Raw genomic sequence first — 16,995 nt, forward strand, 5'->3', positions numbered from 1 at the left:
ACTTACACACATACAAGATAATACATCGGCGTTGTGGTTGTTCCACAGAGACTGTTATAAATTGACTTTTATTCAGTTTTAAGCCACATTTTCATGATAAATTTAGGTCGCTTTTAACTATATCTTTTAGCCGGAAGAAGGATTTTAGTCATTGGACGTCTGGATCTTAAGTTATCAGAGAAATAAATTGGGCAAACATTAGCAGCAGCTTGGCTAACAGCCTCTCCAGGAAGTCCGGTGGTCACCAAACATTGTCGGAGAAATATTGATTTTTTTAAGTGAAACAGATTTAATTAGTATTTTTAACGATTTTAATTTTGGCGTGTTTGTTTTTGGAGAGGAGGAGACCTCTGCGGATAATTCGGCTCCGGGAGAAACCGGCCAAACATCTGGAAATAAACCGAGCGAGTGTTAGCAGCAGCTCGGCTAACAGCCCGTACCAGACATCCGGTCGTTGCCGCACATCGTCAGAGAAACACTGATTTTTTAGGTGAAACAGCTTTATTCAGTGTTTTTACCTGTAATCACCAGGTCTGTTTGTTTTAGAGAGGAGGAGACCTCTGCGGGTAATTCCGCTCCCGGTAAAAACATCCCGAATGATTAACACTGGAGTAATTCTATCTCAATGAAGTTGGTTGTTTAACAACGAAGAAAACAACTCCCATGATCCCTTGCTACTTCACACCATCATCACACTCCGTCTTTTGTTATTGTTTTGATTGAGAGACCCCTAGCGGCTGAAATTACATATTGTGCGTTTAATGTCTTGATTGCCATGACTCGCTACCAACCATGAGTTGTTTCAGAACATAATGTCTTGAATCATGTTTGTGGGCAAACAGAGGATGGTAGAAATAGTGAGGATGAAATTTCAGCCTGCTTCTCATATAAACATATTTATGACTAGACATTGTCTAGTAGACATCTCATTAAACATTGTACTGCATTGTAACCCTGTGTCTGTGAAAACAGGCCTAACATGTTTAACAGACTTGACCAACCCCTTGACCAACAGCATATTGACAACCAATCAGGATAAGCAGCCATTTCTTGCCAACCGAAACTATGTAAGGCTCTCCAAACCCACCCCTGCATCCATGACTCGACAGTGACTATGTAGGTCAACACCCTCTGACAGGCTCTATATGTTTAGGGGGTGTAGCTGCACATTGCAACTTATGCACAGAGAGAAAAATACACACACACACACACACACACACACCCCTCAACCATTACAGGCTAAACACAGTCAGGACAGGTACAGAGAGAATTCATGAGCATCTCAGCATTGAGCAACTGATTTGTCTCTACAGTATTGTAAAAGATGAGAACACCACAACATTACAGAGCTCCCCTCACTACAGAAAGATAAAAGTGGGGAGTTAGCATCCAGGCAGCTCCTAACATAGAAACCATCCAAAGCACTAGAGTCCTGCTGAGAGATAGAGCAAGATACAAATGCACTTTCCACACAAAATTATGTTGTGATTAAAACAACATACTTAAACATATGTTCCAGAGAATCGGTGAGTAAAATGCTGTTATTGTGAGGCATGACAGGTAATAACAGATTTCAGCCCTCACTGTAGTTCTTATACATTGGCAGGTTTGTAAATGTAAGAATTATTTAGTATGAGAAAGAGCCACAATGCACTGGCCATAAGGCAGGAGTCCCTAATTACTGCCTTGTGGGGCCTTGCTTATCATCAGCAGCAATTTTTGTGTGGCAAATATTCCCACAACAGCCTTTGATGTAATTACTTTCCAAACAGCTCCCCTCTAGCCAATATGCTGTTCTAAATTCATGGCTTGGCTTGTTTGCAACGTCACTGGAACACACACGTTTTTCATTTGTTGCTCTGTAGAGAACAGAGATGCAGCAGCTCCACTGACACCAGGGACTGAAACTAACTGTTTTCACTACTACAACAGAGAGTAAACAGGCAAAGTGCAGACTAGTGAAGGCGCACAAAAAGAGGCAATTCATAAATAAAAAAAATGTTTGGACCAATATGTCACTTGGTGAGGCAGCAATGTAGGGTCGAGTAAGGATGTAGCTCCTCTGAGAAGTGGAAGCAGACCAACCAACCTGAAGTGAACTTCATTACCAGAATACAGAGCAAACAGATGACAGAATAAGTGCTAGTCTACCATTTACTGTTCCTTCCACAAAAAGTGTTGAGGGATATATCCAGTCAGTTTTTAAAGAATGTGAACTTGTTTCCTGTCATATGCCATAAGAGGACATTCTGTATAAATGAAGGTTTGTCAGAACTCATCAGAGAAACAGTGACAAGCAACTCTAAGTGCATAATGTGAACAAAGTAGTAAAAGGTGCAGTTCAGTGGAGGACCACTGATCCCAGAAAATATATCAATATGTAAAATCTCCTATAAAGCAAACATCTGCATTTCACAATATTTTCCAAGGCAGCAATTACACTTAAGCCAAGACCAATATTTGGGTATTTCAAGTCAAGTCAAAATAACCTGACAGAAATCCTTGAAAAATCAAATGCAGTATCAATCACTTAATGAAATTCTAAGTAAGTGAAAAAGACCTGAATGACATAAAATAAACACAAAAGAACTTGCCACTGTAACCATAAGTTATTAAAAGACTGCTGCTAGTGCATTAGCAGCTCTCTGAATGTTAAATCTTGAATTTAAGTTAAGCTACCAACCAGCCATGACTGTAATAAAATAGTCAGATATTATGGCGCTGTCTTACTCTCTCTAAGAAGTTTCCACACACAGTTTTTTGTGTTCCCGTCATCCTTTGTTTGCTGTCATTGATATTTCTATAGAATAGAGATTAATTAAATTTCTCTTCGTCACCAAACCACCTACTTTCTAATAGGGCTGGATGATATGGCCTAAAAATATCGCTGATTTTTTCACACCACACCTGATTTATGATTTTGATTGACAACCTACAAAAGACGAAGGAATTATTCAAATAAGTTTTGTTTTTATTTTAACAATAAAAATCATTAATAAAAGCAACAAACAAAGATGAATTTCCCTACTGGGGTTAATAAAGTGCAAAGCTAACTTTCACAAAATTTAACTTATTTTTTAAATAAATAAAAGGTGCCTCTTGAAAAAAACGTATTGTATCCCTGAAGAAGAAACACTTTTGTAAACAAAATTAAATGTTAAATGTTAGTTGCAGGCTAAATAACAAAATCATAGATGAAGTGCTTGTTGAAAGTTTTTTTTTTACAATTTTTTTGCAAGGATCACAAGCCTGTCTACTGCCTCTGGCTTGAGGCATGCTCTGTATGTTACAATGCCCCCCCTCCCTAAACTAAAGACCCTCTCTGATGGGGCACTTATCACAGGGATAGAGAGGTATTTCTTGGCCAGATTACTGAGCCTTGGGAAGTTTGCTTTGTGGCGCTTCCACCACTGAAGTGGATCAGTGTCTGGGTCTGTGTTAGGGAACAAGTAGGTTGCCAGCTCAGTTTCAATTTTGTCTACCTCTGACTGGGAGGAAGATGTCACTTTCTTCTTGAAGAGGCTTGCTTAAGTTTTTTTCTTCTTCTTCGGCTAAGGCTGAGCTTCTTCTTGGTGCACCTGCACAGCTGGGCCAGGCTGTGGTGTGATTTTGTCAGCAGGCAGAGACATCAGCTCTGTGACAGCTCTTTTCTTAATTTGTTCCACCTAGTCATGGTAAATGTAAGTTGTCCGGAGCCTGGGGTCCATCAGTGAGGCCATGTCCAAGAATACATCTGTGACAGGGTCACTGTATTTGTCATTAAGGTACCCCAGTATGTTTGTTTTTTTGTTTTTTGTGAGCTCAGTGTCTTCCTCTTCTGGCTGTAGGAGACTGCTTCTGAACACATGGAGCAATGGTTTGATATAGGGCATCAGTAAAATCTTACAGTGGTTTCACAGCTTTATTCACTGATACATCAGTTGTCTTGCCAGGTGGACACAAGGTGCCTGCTTTTCTTCTCTGACCCCAAGGCATGGACTATGGCTTTTTTCTGTTCCAGGACTCTCTCTACCATCTTTTGCCTTGAACCCCACCTGGTTTGGGACTCTGTGATAAGCTGATGAGTGAGCAGACAGAGCTCTGCCTGTACTATAGCCATCCTTCACACCATTCTCTGTATAAAAAGAAATAAAGAAGAAATGATCAATACTGTGACATGGACTACATTCACAATAACATAGGCTAATATGTCAAAACAAGTCTTTTTAGTTTAAGTAATTAAGAATGTTGATTATGGCTTCATTGATCTATCAATCAATAAACTTTTATTTTTAAAGCACTACTCAGACAAATAAATGCAATTATGCATTTCCATTTAGACACTTACCGATGGTGTTGTGCAGTTTGTGTCCAAAGCACTGGAGGTTGGTACACTCATTCAGTCTCAGAGCTTTGAGCTCATATTAGTGCCACTGCCTGTAGTCATGCAGACATGTCCGTCTTTTCCAAGATTCCAGGAGCCCAATGTATCTTTCAGCCCCTGAGTAATGATTTCACCGGTGTGGTCACTAGGGAAGTAAGTTGTTTGGAGGCAGAAACTTTGCAGAGTCCAATCGTCTGTAATAAAATGTGCCATTAAACTAATGTAGGGCTGCATGGTTCGACTGGACCATACCGTAGCAGACCTGCTAACCCTAGACGAATTTCCACTCAGGCAACTTAAATGTGTCAGATGTGAATCACTGCTGTTCACAAAATGAATTATTGTACATAATTTGCATACACACCACAGTACATCATTTGCATACATGCAGCAGTCAGACAAAAAAGTGAGGGATGCACTGATATAAAAATTCTTGCTACCATTAACAGATTGTTTACAAAAATATCTGCAGATGCCAATACTGTTAGTTGGTCATTCATGCCTGTTTGTCCATTTGTCTTTCACCTGCCTGAACATAGCTTACCAAGGAACACAATTTCACTTAGGTTACACACTAACCTACGACTACCGCTGTATTTATATAGCTTCTATTGTTTACACCATAATAATCAAACTTTAAGCCAATCTGATTTTTGAAAATATGATTTTCAGCTAATCTGAAATGATGATGACAATGTAGCTGGAAAACCCTAACCAGCCTAAACAGACTATTTTGTGGCTATGGTGAAATAAATATTTTAGAGCTGGTTAATACAACTGTTCTCATTATAGGTAGGCTATAACTTAATGGTATGATGACCCAATAATAAGAGTAGTTTAAGTTATAGACTACACAGTGCCAACACACACACACACAGGCCCATTCGGCCTTTTACACACACACACACACACACACAGTCAGCTTTCTCCCCTCAGTTCTCTCCTTCAGTATGTCACGGTGACTTTTCCTTTCTTCCGCTCCTCACTTCAAAGTGTCCTCAGTGAGAAGCTGGCCAGGTTACTTCTCGTGTGTGCGTGTAACCAGGGGCAGTGGGTAATGTAAGCTAGAGAGGGCTAAGCCTTCCCTAAATTTACTGCAGGCTATTGCACATCCTACACTGCATACTGGTAAAGTTAGAATAATGAAAACGTCTGTGTCAGCAATTTAGTAGTTGAAAAGACAGTAACACGTCAGTCAAATGTATATCAAACCTGTGAGTGCTATAGCTCATTTCATTCAGAAAAAATAGGACTTTCCAGTCATCAAAATCTCACAAGCAAGCAGACATATCTGAGAACATGAGAGATGAAATGGAAATACATGGGCTTTACCAATCTGGGAGGCTTCCTGCAGCAACTTCTTGGTCCACACAGTGTGGAATGACTGACATTAAAAACTACTGTACCAGGTAAACTATTACTGATCTTTTTTTTTTATTGAGCTTATTGATAAGAGAAAAAACAGTCATGCCAGCTTAACGTCTCAATTGGCTTGGCTATATTTATCCATTACATAGGTGTAAAGGAAAAAAAAAAAAAAAAAAAGGCTTCTCTTTGCTTACCTTAAAGTAACAACTCGTACCAGTGTACTTCCATGTCAAAATGCATGCCTGCTACGCAAAACGCATACAGATTGTCATGTCTGCTGTAGGTGTGTCATAGTGGAGTAAAACGACATATCCTCCAGCTTTAGACAGATTTTACAGCGGACAGTGGTTTGCTTGAGGCCAGATGCTACAAAACCAAACCACTTCCAGACAGTTGAGGAGACTGTGCCTTTTTGGAAACAAACTCCTCGCTTTTATTACCGCATCCTGCCATGTTGATATTTTACCGGTGTCTGAAGAGAACTCTCAGGGGGGAGGGCGTTACAATGAACTACAAGAGCTCAGGGAAGCAGCGGTGGTTCTGTACCATAATTACCCAAGTTAAAGTGGAAAACGATTTTCATTTTTAAACATTACCTAGACCATAAGTTAGAATTAATTGACAGAATTGATTTATCACCCAGCTCTACTTTCTAATATACTTGTGCAAACCTTCACCTGTTTGTTCAGTGGCAGAGAAGTGATGACAAGTAAACTGAACTACAGAGCCAGAGTGCCTCTTTGATAAATAACACACGTCTCCAAGTGCAGAATATGATGATCAAAATGCTTCAAAAGCACTCTTAATTATGTCCTTGATAAAGAGAGCTATTGAAAAAATGTGTCCGTGTGTATGCTATGGTCATGTGTCAGCCAGTGTTGTAGTACTCGAGTCCAGGACTCAGACTCGAGTCCAACTCGAGTTCTCATTTTCAGGACTTTTGACTTGACTTGGACTTGGGCATTGATGACTCAAACTCGGACTTGGCATCAAGTATTGACTGCATTCTGACTCAGAAGTTGGAGTTTGTTTGTTTTTGTTAGTTTTTTTGTAATAGGCCCTTCTAATTGGAATAAAATATTAGCTATATTAATTAGAGATGCACCGATCGATCGTCCACTGATCTAAAACGGCTGTTTTTCAGCTGATTGGCCATCAGGGACTGGCAGATCTGTCTCAAATATCTGATTTTTTGCTGGTCAAATTTTCCGCACAGAGTCGCACTTTGGTTCATGTCATGCACACAGCAGCAGCTGTGGCACAGACAGTGTAGCCACACACACACACACACTACATACACGTCGCGCACTAAGTGCACAGACAGCCACAGTCACACACACATACACAACATGCAAGTCACAGACACAGCGTGACAGCCACAGCCACACACACAACATGTTGTTGGTGTAGAAGTTCTTTAGCATGAGTGAAGAAGACACAAAGGTTGCAATTTGTAATACCTTTATGTCCAAAAATAAAAAAAAATCTTATTTAATGTAATTTAGCACGTTGTAAAGAAAGAAAATCAGAATCTGCAAAAATCAGAATCAATGGTGCCAGAGTGGAGCACTGGAGCCCATCTTGGAACTTGACTCAGACTCAACCTTGATGACTCGGACTTAGACTCAGGTAATGGGGACTCAACTCAGATTCGACTCTGACTCTTCGTTGGTGACTCAGGTTTGGACTTGGACTCGAACACTGGGAACTTGAGACTCCACTCGGACTCGAGATTTAGTGACTCAACTACAACACTGGTGTCAGCATTGTCATTTAAAAAAAATAAATTAATTAGGCCTAATTTTTATAAATTTTCATACAGCAAACTGACTACAAACATCTGTGGTCCTTCGTGATGTCACTGCCCTACCACATGTAGCTACCGTTACCACTTAAGTGCTTAATAAAAAGTTTCTCTATTCATTTCAATCTGTTTATACAGATAAGAACTAAAAAAATCCTCATTGTACTGATTGTAATCATTGCATTTTATGGCTACTGCACCTTTATTGGTGACCAAAGTCTCCAGCCAACCCACTGACCTTGACTACAGTGCTAGATCCAATTCCACCTCTAGCAAATTCCACTTTTCTGACATCTCGCTTTGAAAGAGCCAAAATGATCATTTTACACAGCCATTTTGTCTAATAGAATACAACATTGCATAGCAATGACCAAAGTTTGCTTTTCTATGACTGTCTTACAAAAAGATCATCATGGCCTGCAGCATATTTGCAGCCACTATGAAATGAAGATTGCAAACTAGAAGTTTTCAAATGAATGTGACCTTTAAATCAGATATTTGTCAATGCTTTACAGAAGTATCACCATTTTCATAATGACTTGATGAAATCTTCAAAGGGACCTTTACATATTTAGGGTGGGGTGGAAAGGGGGGAATGCATTTCTGCTCATGTAACTTGACAAATTGTGCTTCAAGGTTTCTATTTATATCTTTCTCATCTCACAGGGAGGGTAGAATCTTCCCAATTCCCTTGCCGTTTGCCAGAGGCTTAGTGTGACATATTGCTAATCTGGTCATTATGCAATTTATCAGCTGTCTCTCTTTTACAGCCGTGCATAGATATTATGCAGGTTTCTTATGAGCCTAACTGCAATAACACTGCAAGGAGCTAATGAGCAGTCGCCACTACTGTGGTAATACATCTCAAGTCACTTCAGGGTACTCTTGTTGCAACAACTTGTTAGTCTAAGTCACTCCATTAAACTAACCAAATTATTTTTTTGCTAATGATATTGGGAGCCTCTCAGGCTGGGACCAATGGATTGTGACCAAAACAAGAGAGGGAGAAGTCATCAGAGTCCACTGTTTGACAGCAAATGACTCAGGAAAAAGAAGTTAAAGGCCTTGCTGCAGACCAAAAGCCTCACGTAACCAGTGCCCTGAATTGATGCAAGGGAAGCTTCTCAGAAGGGATTCATTATTGCCTTTGGCATCTCTCAACATATGAGGTATGGCCATAGCCACCAGAGAAAGCTGTTTTTGTAATGTGAGGCAAGCTTGATATGGATGACAGATTGCAAGTGGCCTGAAGCAAACATCTTCCAGAGTCTTAGATGGTCATCCTTTTCAGCAATGGCTGCTTTTTTGCGCCATCAGCTAATTAAGGGTGGCCTGTCATTAAAGATGCGTAAATCAGACCTTAATGTGACTCAAGAGTCTTGGTGAGACACTGGGCGGGAAGAATGTGGTCCTCTGATTTAATGGGCCCTGAGCTGAAGGGGATATAAGTCTTGATAATGATGGCCAAGTACAGTGTATTGATCATCGCTCCCTCTGGTGTCTATGTGGGTTAAAGCAGCCAGGACGGAAATTGAACTGGGATTTCTAAGCTGTCTAGAGCAAGCTTACACGGAGGTGAGGTGGTCAAAATAACTTGACTAATGTGTTTGTATAAGATCACTCTGGATCACTTTGTCATTTATACAAGATGCCCACTCATTTGTCCCTCTGGTCACAACTGTAACAAAAAAGTGAACTCTGTAGGGATTTCGGTAATAGATTATTCTTGTTGCATAATAGTGCTGTATGTCCAGGGTAAAAAATAAACTTTGGCTCACTTGCGGATAACGAATGTCCTGAAAATATATGTACACAAAGGACCGCGTTCTTTGTAAGTAGGTCTATGATTTGTAACTCTGTAATTGTCAAAATGACAAATATTCACACACAGTGGATGCCAAGTACTGAATTAATGGTAAACTCTTCAATGTGCAGTTCAGCTCTGTTCTACACACAATTCCCTTCTCTGTCATCACTCTTTCATGGGAGTGCTAAATACTGGCAGAGGCAGTATTGGGAAATTGTTAAGACAGTTAGAGTTTCCCCTAATTACAAGACAACAGCAGCAAAAGTTTGACAGTTAGTGGTTTGGCATTTTGCATTCCCATCATTATTGTGATGAAACATAAAATATTTATCATATACAAGCCGGGGGGGGGGGTTGTTTTGCCCAGTGTCATTAAGATTTTGGTTAATTATCATGGCCCATTGGGTCCAGCACCTCTTGCAATGTGGTACCCTCCGTCCATTATCCACTGTGTAATTATCAACACACTATCTAGCCACCATCACAGCATTTGCTCTTGGAAACATGGTCATAATTACCTCAAGATGTTGATTTGGCAAATGTTGTTAATGGAAAGCTCCTGTTACTTTAATCAAAAGGCATTTATGGAGTCACTTGCGAGTGCTATCTACTGTACAATTACGTGTTACTGCAGTGGCTAACAGCATTTGTAAAACTGCTTTTCGACCCTATTTTCATCACATGGCTCTTTAAATTTTAAGTACAGTGTCCCATCTTGGTGTAATGATTAGCAATCCACTTGTATGTCACGCTGAATTTGCCTGTACTAGGTAACATACACAATCGTGTCAGAAAATCAATCATAGTTTCTGTCTCAAAAAGATACCATCAAAACAGCCTACTGGTCAAGACAGGAGCAAACTTTGGATTGGTCTCACAGAGAAGGATCCCACTTCAAACACAGTCCTTCCCTGGGTACAAAGTGAGCAGAAAAATAAAACAGAATGTCCACCTTTAAGAATATTGACTATGTATCTAACGTTACAGCTCTGGAATCCATGAACACAAAAGCACACCTCATATAGAGAGGTGCTTAAGATAAAATTCTAAAAAATATGTACTTCAGTTAGTCAAGTAGAAACATACATAGTGCTTGAATTTGATAGTGAAATAACGTTAAACGTTAATGTTAAATTTTATCACTGACATAAGTTACAACTTAAAAGCTTCACACATGTGACTTATCTTTTATATAATCATGTAAATTTCAATACTGTATAACGTTAGAGCAAACAGGACAAGGGACACCATCAGTGGCGTTTTTACATGTAAAAAATTGGTGGGGCACCAACTACTTCAATAGATATGCTACATACCAGAAAAACTACAGTACTTGCTCTTGCTACTGATGTGTTTTTTTAACATGTTATGGGTCCATGCATGGCTCCACAAAACACTTTTAACAACAAAGTGGCTGCTTCTAGCAGGTCTTGTACACATATACAGAGGAAGAGAGAGAGAGTGTGTGTGTGTGAGTGAGAGAGAGAGAAATTACACAAGTTACATTACCACTGTCACAAGCCTAAATTATACATACAACACGTAATTCCGACCAAGCAATCTGATTGGTCAACTAGACATTTAGCACGTGCTCAAATCAGCATGACAGCACACCTCGCCGTGCTCAAATGAAAAAAAGCCTCATCACTAGAAATATTACTCCGCCATTCAACAGAACTACAGGCCGTGACGTCGCGCTAACAACAGTCATTTCTGAGTAAACGACTGGTGGTTAATTTGACTTGCGGAGATATGTGAGCTTGGCAAACATGTTTTTTTTCTGTTGTCATTTTCAGCCGTAACTGTTACGTTTAAAGATATATAATTAAACATGGTGGTCCAACCTGTCTGATGTGTCTGCTGGGTTTATTTTATATACTGTGTTGCTTTGTTAGCGTCCTTGGTTTGTTTTGTTTTGTGGGGAGGATCTGCAGTGAAAACCCGAAGCGGAATTTTGAGTTGTCTTTCGTTTATGTTTGTGAAACTGGATTGAACTGAACTGTTTAGGGGTTGTGTGGAAAACAAAACGGACCGTTTACTGAGTGGATTGAACTCTGAGACTGTGAGACGAGTTACACCTTCACACACATTGAAAACCCGAACCCTTCTTCACTCTTAATCGTTACCGGCACCCCCATACACCGCTAAACTTAGCCATTTTACCTTCAATTGAGAGTCCATCTGAGCTTCCACTCCGGCATCCTCCATCAGCTATGCTAATGACACGGCGCAGCTAGTTTAAATATATATGTGAAATTTGCGGACGTAATAGCTACATCTGTCCATGGAAAAATCATTTTTTCAACGTATATCTTAGTTACAACAAGATTGAGCTAGCAAAGCAGTTTTGTGTTTATAAACACGGCATTTATTCAGTTTGGGAAATGCTACGATCTCTAGAAAGCATTAGCTGAAGTTGGCTGGCTGACTCACGACAGTGATGCGGTCAGGGACGAGGCGCTTGACCGCATCACTGAAGCACACCCTCTCGCTTAATTAAGAAAGCGATATTCTATCGTCATAAGCCGACACAACCACGCTCAGAACAAATTAGCCTACAGAGCCATAAGCGAACAGCAAAGAGCTCCACACCACAAGGAAGTGCAAATACATTTTTTAGGGATACTTATCCATTCTGTGACAATAACTTTATGACAACAACCTCAATAGATAAGCATGGACACACTGGCACTCGTCACCATCTATATAAATCGATCCAGCACAACAATATTACCAATGCACGGACAAGAACCACCAAGACAGGATGATAAAATATGCTTTCACTCACCAGCTGACGGCTCAGAAAAGGGCAGCATGGCGGTTTTTCGTCTGGGCAAACTTCACCACGTTAAACCCGCGGTCAATTTTACTAGCAGTTTGACTGATGACAGTATTCCGAGGTTGGTGGGCTCCGAGGCGCTTTGATTCCAGTTTCTCCTCCAAATAAAGGGTTTATATCCTGTGCTGGAGTATGAAATCCACTTATTTTTTTCAAGTTAGTTGGCGTAGCTAAGTAAGGCTCTCCTCTTTTTTGCCGATAGTAACTTTCAAGCTCTTGCTGTAGCCCCACTGCAGCGTCATTTGAAATATTTCACATTTGATTGGCTATCTGTCAGACAGTTAGCCAATTAACTGTGAAATATGAAATGACGCTTTCGTGGGGCTTCGGTCTGTCTGCCCCACTTGTCATCAATTTCGAGTGATCTACATTGAATACATTAACACTCTGAGCATGCGTATTCATATTTTCCCACGTACAAGACACATTGCATTGTGAGAGAGGGGCTAGCATGGGGGCTAGTCCCACAATCACGCCGGCCACCGTAGGCCCGCTGCAGACACGAATCAGGGAATGCAGTCTGACGCAGCAAGGCAGGGAACAATTAAAAATGAACTAAAATCCTGACACAAATTATATAATGCCATTTATGGAGATGCTATATTCATAGATAATAAATTATAGCAGAAAAAAATTGAAAATTGATAATAACATAATTTGTTTGAAAAGTTCTTTCTGGTGACAGCAGGTGGGGCTGTGCCCCTAATGACCAGTCGCTAGTGGACACCATTGACATCATACGAAAGCTGCGTCATTGATTACGCATCAGTAGCTAGCTAGCTTAACTCATTTACTATAGCTACTTATCATGTTTATAGGTAGCTTAGCTAACAGGTGAAACACTTTTTTACGATACTGTATAGGCTACTACAAAATAAACTCCACTCCGTGGACCAATAATGACGCCTAAGTTAACTAAAGAGATACTAAATTTGCACATTACCCTAGCTGAGAAATTTACTAAAACTTTCTGGGACCTGCGGCTCTTCTTGACACTGTCCACTGATTGGTTACTACACAACCTCGTCCTCTGATTGGTCGTAGGAAACATCTGTTTAAATTTTGTGCATGTATGGGTTTTATCACCGGAACAAGTGGAAAATAATGTCTCCATGTGGGTTTGTGAATATAGGGGGGAGATTAACAGAAATTCACACACAAAAAAAAACCATATACTCTTTGCAGACAGGAAACCGTGCATTCTTTGCCTCCATCATTTATTATTGGTGCAAAATTGATTTTTCATTACATCTCACAACACAGGGTTTGTTCTAAAGAGATAGCCCACAAGAGTGTAAATTTGGGCATAAAATGTACAAATGTCAGTTTAGTTTAGAAACAATAGATATTATTATCGCTGGCATGTTCCAGTGACCCTGCACAGCTTCAGACTCCTTGCCAATGACAAAGCATAGTTGTACCTATGAAGTTAAATACTTAAGCAAAATTAGATGAGGCAACAATGGGTACCTCAAAAAGGTTATTGCATTATGTGTAAAGCCCATGAGAACAATCTATGGTATTCACAATTTCATGAGCAGATGTTTTCTCACTGTTATAAGATCACAAGTTATAATATGCTTCTTTTGTTGTTGAGCCCATAGGAGTTGGTCACATTTGCTGTTGCCCTTTTCCTGTTTCTCATGGGGCATGGTGTTGGAAAAATCACTTAATAATAATTAATTAAAGGCAAACAAGGAGTCTTACACTTGAAACACTTCAATGCCAGGCATATTGTGTACTGTAGTTTTCAATACCAGTCACTCATGGAACTCACAAGCTTCATTTAACAGCAGCATCCATCACAAATGGAACATCACAGAAGGATGATATAACCGTAGAAAAGTATCAAAGGATAGAAGTTTCCTTTATGTCAAAAGGCTCATTAAAAAGAATCTTCTTTGACTTTATCCTTGCATTTGGCTGTAAGCACAAAATTTCTGTGGAAGTTTTTATAAATAATAAAATTACTTTGTTAGATCTTGTGGTTGAAAAATTAAGATTCATGAACATATTCCTACATCACAGAGCTAGAGGCTGTCATATGGCTGAGCAACATTTCTTTCAGGCACCTAGTGTGTCCAGTGATGACAAACAGTAGGAAGAAGGATTGAACACAGCGGTGCTTTCCTTTGCCTCACGCCCATCCTGCTGAGATGCGGCTGCAAGTGTCTTGAGTGCTGAGTTTTCATGTAACATGTTGCCTGTCATGTTCATTCACTGCCAGGAGTTAATTACTTGTTTTGTTTATAAGTCCCATCATTGCCTCTTTCTTTCTGTAACTCCTGACTGTGGATGAGATCTTGGCAATTCTTCCTTCTCTTTGCAGAATCCCCTCAGTCAATATCCAGGAAGCAGTAGGCCACATGACCTGCCCTGATCACAAATGCCATATTTGGCCATCTGTCACTGGTGTGCTATAGTCGGTTAGTGGGTGTAATACATGAACTGTGTAGGCAAGAAATCACATTTCTTCCTCATGTCACTTAAAGTATTGAACGTCATGTGTGTTGTACTAAGAATGATGGAAATAAATTGTGATTTCCTTTAGTGGATGCACTACCTGACGTGCCAAATCTAATACAGTAGACATGTGTGTCAATTAGGAGTAACTAGCTTGCTTTTTTATGACTGGAGAACAAACCACATCACCACAGTTCTGCTGACTGAGGGATGACAATTGATGTCTTCACCATGATAATTGTGGATGACAAGGAAGAAGACTTGTGGTAGCCTATTAAACACTCAAAATAGATCTAAGGGTTTATTCAGGCTTCATAATATAATGTACCGCAGTCCTCGGTGGAAAAGGGTGTGTGTGTTGTCTTGAATTTCATATGAGTTTCCCCCCTTTGTAATCTTTTTATATTCTCATGCCTCAGCAGACTGTTAGCTTAGCTTAGCATAAAGACTAAAAACAAAAACAGCTGGACTGGCTTTGTCCAAGATAACAAAATCTACATATAAGCACCTTTAAAGCAAACAAATTAACTTGTTATATCTTGTTTGTTAAATCCCAACAAAACCGCAAACTACAAATTAACAGTCCATTTTACACTTTGAAGGGTTGTGTGCTCGGCACAACCCTTCTTGGCAGGGCACAGTGACTTCCTGGAGTCCTATCATCACAGTGAGGTTGCCAAGAAACCAGTGGAGAGTCTAGGAAGTTGCTGCGCACTGCCAAGAAATAGTCCTATGTATAACCCTCTGTAAAAATACAAAAAACACTCTTTTAAATTTTGGACAGTATTACAGAAGAAAGAAAAATCAAAGTCTTTGTCTATTGCTATGGCAGCTTATTCCCTGAACATAACCTGCTGTAAAACAAGTTACTGATCTCAACCCCTGGTCCCACGCTAGTTTTTGCTTTCCATTCACCAATGGTGCACAGTGTTGCACCACTTGATCAGACTGACTCCTTTGTTCATTCTACTAAGCGCATGCAGTATATTAACCCCTAATAATCTTAATCCCTGTTGTTCTATATACTTATGGTTTGATTTGCTGACATTTCAAGATCTCTGCAAATAAGGCTTTTCTTAGCTGTTCTTTCTGGAATGCGCTCCACATTCATCACACTTATCTAGAAATATGAGCATGAGCCTCCTATTTCCTACACCACAACAATCATACATCTGCACATCACAACAAAAAGATCATTATTTTTGTCATTTGATGTTTTTGTCTTCGTGTATACAGAGGAAAAAAATCTATCCTCTACATTTAGCCTGTCTGCTATTAGCTTAAGAGCCTAGAATCTGGACAATAGACAATTGATTGCTGGAGAAAAAATGATAATGTCATACTGATTTGGGTTTATCATACTAATAAAAGAAACAAAGCCCATGTTGTATGACTGAAACAATAACAACACAAGTTGTATTATAAAGCACTCTTTTTATCTCCTAAGACTTGTCAGCAGTAAAGTTTTTCCTGCTGGACATGGTGGTACAACTTTCTCAAGACAGCCACTGGGGTGCATCTTTTAAAAGAAAGGATCCTCTGAGAAATGCAGGCCAGGATCACACACTGAGGACTACTTGCTGAATTTCCAAAATCCCTGCACATTGTCTCTGGGCTTGGAGTGGTCTTGGAGTATAACTATTAAAAAATAGGATATTTTGATAGTAATAGTTTTCTGGTTGGTGCACAGAAGTACATACAGCTTTTATTTTCTTGCCAACCCTCTGAGTACACTTCTTATTACCTTTCAATGTTATCTAAAACAAAAGCATTTCGCCTTTGTGCCTATGATCCTTGTATTTAGCATGGGAGTGGCTCACGTGGGTGAACCTGTCAGCATTCATTTATCAAGAATCAATAAAATATGAACCAAACACACCATGACAGACAGAGTAGCTTTACAGCATTTTGCAGCAGGTCAATATTTAAACACATGTAGGGGGATCGTGAAGAGTTTCACCAGTCCCCGTGGACAAGGACTAGACTAATTTTATCACCAAACACAGCTGTCAACATCCAATAAAAAGTAGGAAAAAAAGAGTCCTCATTATAAAATTTAAATGACTTCACTTTTATTTTTCTCCAGCTATTCATAGAGGAGGGGGTCATGAAGATGAATGCCGATGAACAGCTGTGTTTATTCATTATTCTTATCCAGTGTGATAATCCAAAGTTTATCTGATATGGATTGTTGAGAGCAGAGACACACCACAGGAAAGCATGGATAATTTGGCAGAAATACCAAGTAGCCCCAACACCCCCACCCCTAATCTTTTATTGAACAACCTGAATAACACAAATGAGTTTGTGCATCTTTATTTGTAACATTCAAAGGGACCAATCATTATCTT

At 39.7% G+C, this 16,995-nt stretch overlaps 1 long non-coding RNA gene across 3 annotated transcripts; it reads right to left on the reverse strand.

The window, feature by feature from the left end:
• Nucleotides 1-3,426: 3,426 nt before the first annotated feature.
• LOC137185796 (uncharacterized) lies at nucleotides 3,427-13,175 on the reverse strand. 3 transcript variants are annotated; one of them, XR_010928915.1, is made up of 3 exons: nucleotides 13,125-13,175; nucleotides 4,328-4,557; nucleotides 3,427-4,114 (listed from the first exon to the last, which is right to left on the reverse strand). It is a non-coding gene; the product is annotated as an uncharacterized lncRNA (long non-coding RNA). The 3 variants fall into 3 exon arrangements; XR_010928913.1 differs by lacking the exon at nucleotides 13,125-13,175 and adding an exon at nucleotides 12,131-13,085; XR_010928912.1 differs by lacking the exon at nucleotides 13,125-13,175 and having other exon boundaries at nucleotides 4,328-9,672.
• Nucleotides 13,176-16,995: the final 3,820 nt, after the last annotated feature.

Source organism: Thunnus thynnus, chromosome 1 (genome assembly GCF_963924715.1).
Source record: "Thunnus thynnus chromosome 1, fThuThy2.1, whole genome shotgun sequence".
In the NCBI taxonomy this organism is placed as follows: domain Eukaryota; kingdom Metazoa; phylum Chordata; class Actinopteri; order Scombriformes; family Scombridae; genus Thunnus; species Thunnus thynnus.